Source organism: Glycine max, chromosome 4 (assembly GCF_000004515.6).
Source record: "Glycine max cultivar Williams 82 chromosome 4, Glycine_max_v4.0, whole genome shotgun sequence".
Lineage (NCBI taxonomy): Eukaryota > Viridiplantae > Streptophyta > Magnoliopsida > Fabales > Fabaceae > Glycine > Glycine max.
Genome location: NC_016091.4, coordinates 16,995,843 through 17,001,529, shown reverse-complemented (window position 1 = coordinate 17,001,529; position 5,687 = coordinate 16,995,843). Strand labels below are relative to the sequence as shown.

Here is a 5,687-nt window from a genome sequence, read left to right as displayed (position 1 = left end):
GTGTTGTTTCCTTTTGAGGACGAAGCCCAACTCTCTTTGAGGTTTCGCTTGTAATGTGGTTCCCTGTCAGTTTTCCCTTCACCAATCATCCCAAATTCGTGAATATTAATCAGTGCACGCTTCGTGTTCGATTAATTGCCTCTGAGCCTAACTTGTGTTCATGCTTAATGGACGAAGGGCTAACTGGTGTATGTGGTGCCTAATCACATATTGGCAACCCTAAGTTGATTTTCGCTTAGTAAATTGAAATAGGGTTGGATTAAGTGGTTGACTGTTAGGGACGAATTCTCCATAACCCAGGATAAGAGAATGGCTTCTGAATCAAAGGAAACAACCCGTTTTTAATATTAGTAATTTCGTATTCCAGTTTACTTGTTCTGCTCTTTAATCACAAAACAAACAAACCCCCCTCAATCGTTACTGTTACTGCAAGTATATTATGAACATTTGGTTTGTCACTGCTCGTTGGGAAATGACCTAGGATCACTTCCTAGTTACTGCATTTTCATGTTTATTTGATTCGGGTACGGCCTCGATCAAATTTGGCACCGTTGCCGGGGAGCAGTGTCCAAAGGTTCATAATAGCTAGCTAGTGTGTGTGTTTAATCCTTTCGTGTTTTATGATTAATTGTTAGTATTGTGTTAGTATATGTGTTAGTGTTGTTTAGTGTCCTGGTATTTTGTTTAATGTGTGTTCTGTTTCAGTTTTCCCATTAAGCGTTTCCCCTGTTTCAGTCTTGGGTGTTTTGCTGTGAAGATTGTGCTTGCGGCAAAACAGAGTAGTAGTAGAAATCAATTAGAGACGGATTTTAGCGACCACCCATGCTGAATTATTTGAGATTTTTTGTTTTAGTAGCTAGGGTTGTTATTTTTGGCTGAATTTTTTTGTGGTAACTTCTTTTAATCCATATTTTGTGGGAAAATTAGCTAGAGCCTTTAGTTTGGTCAGATTTGAAAGTTCCAAAAAACTAGCAAATTTTGTGTTTGTCAAAACTTCAAATGGCCATAACTTTTGCTCCGGTTATCAGAATCGCAATTATTATATATGCATTTGGGGTAGAAAAAAATTTCCTACGCCGTGGCAGCCAGCCATAAAATGGCTGAGGTCTCCATCATCCAAAAAAAGCGATTCTGTCAAAAGTTTTTTATTTTTCAAGTTTTATTCACTTATTTTTCTTAACTTACCATTTTTAGCTTTCATAGTTAGACTTTGAATTTCTGTCTGAAATTTTTTGTGCTATCTTCTCATCATTTTATAAGGTTGCTCACCAAATTTCAAGTCATTTGGATATCATTTGAGGGTAGTTGTAGTTCAAACCTACACCTTTATTTACATGATAAGGCAACTAGTTGTGTGCATGCTGAATGTAGTGTATGACTAGAGGCAATCCATCTGACTTACAACCCTTTGATCCTGAGATAGATAGGACATTTCATAGATTAGTTAGGCATTATTTTATACCTTTTGATCATTCTGAGCATTCCATTACTGGTGAATCTGTGCATTCTGTTATTGGTGATTTTGAACATCCTGATCTTGAGCATTATAATTTTGAGCATTCTGATTCTGAGCATTCTGATTTTGCACATTCTGAGAACATGGCACAACCTCCACCCCGTGAGAGGACTCTAAGGGAAATGGCTGCACCTGATTTCACCTACGAAAGCTTGTGCATCCAATACCCTGATGAGGATGTCCCATATGTTCTTAAAACTGGACTGATTCATTTGCTTCCAAAGTTTCATGGCCTTGCAGGTGAAGACCCGCACAAACATTTGAAAGAATTTCACATTTTCTGCTCCACCATGAAACCCCCAGATGTCCAAGAGGATCACATATTTCTGAAGGCTTTTCCTCATTCATTAGAGGGAGTGGCAAAGGACTGGCTGTATTACCTTGCTCCAAGGTCCATCACGAGCTGGGATGACCTTAAGAGAGTATTCTTAGAGAAATTTTTCCCTGCTTCCAGGACCATAGCCATCAGGAAGGATATCTCAGGTATTAGACAACTCAGTGGAGAGAGCCTGTATGAGTACTGGGAGAGATTTAAGAAACTATGTGCCAGTTGCCCCCACCATCAGATTTCAGAACAGCTTCTTCTCCAATATTTTTATGAAGGACTCAGTAATATGGAGAGAAGTATGATAGATGCTGCCAGTGGTGGAGCCCTTGGAGACATGACTCCTACTGAAGCCAGAAATTTAATTGAGAAGATGGCTTCCAACTCCCAGCAGTTTAGCGCCAGAAATGATGCCATAGTCATTAGAGGAGTGCATGAGGTAGCTACAAACCCATCTGCATCATCTGAAACTAAGAAGCTTGAAGGCAAACTGGATGCATTGGTTAACTTGGTAACCCAGCTGGCCTTGAATCAGAAATCTGTACCTGTTGCAAGGGTTTGTGGTTTGTGCTCCTCTGCTGACCACCATACAGACCTTTGCCCTTCCATGCAGCAACCTGGAGCAATTGAGCAGCCTGAAGCTTATGCTGCAAATATTTACAATAGACCTCCTCAACCTCAGCAGCAAAATCAACCACAGCAGAACAATTATGACCTCTCCAGCAACAGATACAACCCTGGATGGAGGAATCACCCTAACCTCAGATGGTCCAGCCCTCAGCAACAACAACAGCAGCCTGCTCCTTCCTTCCAAAATGCTGCTGGCCCAAGCAGACCATACATTCCTCCACCAATCCAACAACAGCAACAACCCCAGAAACAGCCAACAGTTAAGGCCCCTCCACAACCTTCCCTCGAAGAACTTGTGAGGCAAATGACTATGCAGAACATGCAGTTTCAGCAAGAGACCAGAGCCTCCATTCAGAGCTTAACCAATCAGATGGGACAATTGGCTACCCAATTGAATCAACAACAGTCCCATAATTCTGACAAGTTGCCTTCTCAAGCTGTCCAAAATCCCAAAAATGTCAGTGCCATTTCATTGAGGTCGGGAAAGCAGTGTCAAGGACCTCAAACCGTAGCACCTTCCTCATCTGCAAATGAACCTGCCAAACTTCACTCTACTCCAGAAAAAGGTGATGACAAAAATTTACCTAACAATTTCCGTGCAGGTGAATCTTCTTCCATAGGTAATTCTGATTTGCAGAAGCAGCACATTCCCCCTCTTCCATTCCCTCCAAAAGCAGTTTCCAACAAAAAAAATGGAAGAGGCAGAGAAACAGATCTTGGAAACGTTTAGAAAAGTAGAGGTAAACATACCTCTGTTGGATGCAATAAAGCAAATTCCAAGATATGCCAAATTCTTGAAGGAGCTGTGCACTAATAAGCGGAAGCTTAAAGGAAGTGAACGGATTGACATGGGCAGAAATGTCTCCGCATTGATTGGTAAATCTGTTCCTCAAATTCCTGAAAAATGCAAAGATCCAGGTACATTCAGCATACCTTGTATCATAGGGAATAGTAAGTTTGACAATGCCATGCTAGATTTAGGAGCTTCTGTTAGTGTTATGCCTCTGTCTATTTTTAATTCTCTATCTCTAGGCCCCTTGCAGTCAACTGATGTGGTAATTCATTTAGCTAATAGAAGTGTTGCCTACCCTGTTGGTTTCATAGAAGATGTCTTAGTTAGAGTTGGTGAACTGATTTTCCCTGTTGATTTTTATATTTTGAATATGGAAGATGGATTTTCTCAAGGATCAGTTCCCATCATTCTAGGCAGACCCTTTATGAAAACTGCTAGAACTAAGATAGATGTTTATGCAGGCACACTGTCCATGGAGTTTGATGATATAACTGTTCATTTTAATATTCTGGATGCTATGAAATACCCATATGAAGATCTTTCTATATTTCGTGCTGAAATAATTGACCATGTTGTTGATGAATACATGACTGATCTTTATTCTAATCTGCATGCCTCTCACTCTTCATGCATTGAGTCTGAAATTGTACTTGATCATATGTCTGAATTTGATGCTGAGTGAATCTGAGAGTGATATTGATTGCATGCCTGGTGGTGGTGTTTTACCTCTTGAGATTGATTTTATAGAGTCAGATAGGACTAACCATGTTTCAGGAAGTACACATACCTCTGACTTTCTTTATGAGGTAAAGGCTGAGAGACCATCCCCTTCTACCACTGTCCAGCCGACCACACCAGAATTGAAGCCTCTGCCATCAAATTTAAAATACGCTTACTTGGATGATAGCAAGAGTTTTCCAGTGATTATATCTGCCTCCCTTGCTGATGAGCAAGAGGAGAAGTTGTTGTCAGTTCTCAAGAAGCATAAGAAGGCTATAGGCTGGACCCTGGCGGACATTCCTGGTATTAGCCCATCCACATGTATGCATCGAATAAATTTAAAGGATGGAGCTAAACCAGTTAGACAGCCACAGAGAAGACTCAACCCGATGATTCTTGATGTAGTGAAGAAGGAGATAACCAAGCTTTTGCAAGCTGGAATCATTTATCCTATCTCCGACAGCCAATGGGTGAGTCCCGTCCAGGTAGTCCCGAAGAAGACCGGCCTCACAGTGATAAAAAACGAGAAGGAGGAGCTAATTCCTACTCGGGTGCAGAACAGTTGGAGAGTCTGCATTGACTATAGGAGGCTGAACCAGGTTACCAAAAAGGACCATTTTCCCCTGCCATTCATTGACCAGATGCTTGAACGCCTGGCAGGTAAATCCCACTACTGTTTCCTTGATGGTTTTTCTGGTTATATGCAAATTACTATTGCTCCTGAGGATCAGGAAAAGACCACATTCACTTGCCCCTTCGGCACTTTTGCCTATAGGAGGATGCCTTTCGGCCTGTGCAATGCCCCTGGTACCTTCCAGCGGTGCATGATTAGTATTTTCAGTGATTTTTTAGAAAATTGCATAGAGGTGTTCATGGATGATTTCACTGTATATGGATCCTCTTTTGATGGTTGTTTGAATAGTTTGGAAAAAGTTTTGAATAGATGCATTGAAACTAACCTTGTTCTAAATTTTGAAAAATGTCATTTTATGGTTGAGCAAGGTATAGTTTTAGGCCACATTATTTCCAATAAGGGTATTGAAGTAGATCCTGCAAAAATTTCTGTTATTTCACAATTGCCTTACCCCTCTTGTGTGCGAGAGGTGCGATCTTTTCTTGGTCATGCAGGATTCTACAGGCGCTTTATAAGGGATTTTAGCAAAGTAGCCCTTCCATTGTCCAACTTGTTGCAAAAGGAGGTGGAGTTTGACTTTAATGACAGATGCAAAGAGGCTTTTGATTGCCTCAAAAGAGCGCTGACTACCACCCCCATCATCCAGGCACCCGACTGGACAACCCCTTTTGAGCTTATGTGTGATGCATCAAATTATGCATTGGGGGCTTTCCTTGCTCAGAAAATTGATAAATTGCCCAGGGTGACATATTATGCTTCTAGGACTTTAGATGATGCCCAAGTGAATTATACTACTACTGAGAAAGAGCTTCTAGCCATAGTTTTTGCTCTTGAAAAATTTCGATCTTATTTGCTTGGTACCCGCATTATTGTTTACACTGACCATGCAGCTCTAAAGTACTTGTTGAAGAAGGCTGATTCTAAGCCTAGGTTGATCCGATGGATGCTCTGGCTCCAAGAGTTTGACTTGGAGATCCGTGATAGGAGCGGAGCACAAAATCTAGTTGCTGATCATTTGAGTCGGATCGAACGTGTATCTGATGCATATTCACCTATTCGGGATGATTTC

General features: G+C 41.1%; 1 non-coding gene across 1 annotated transcript; it reads right to left on the bottom strand.

Moving 5' to 3' along the window:
- Positions 1-1,977: 1,977 nt before the first annotated feature.
- On the bottom strand, positions 1,978-2,084 carry LOC113001507 (small nucleolar RNA R71). The gene has a single exon (XR_003266902.1). It is a non-coding gene; the product is annotated as a small nucleolar RNA R71 (small nucleolar RNA).
- Between the last annotated feature and the right edge of the window lie 3,603 nt (positions 2,085-5,687).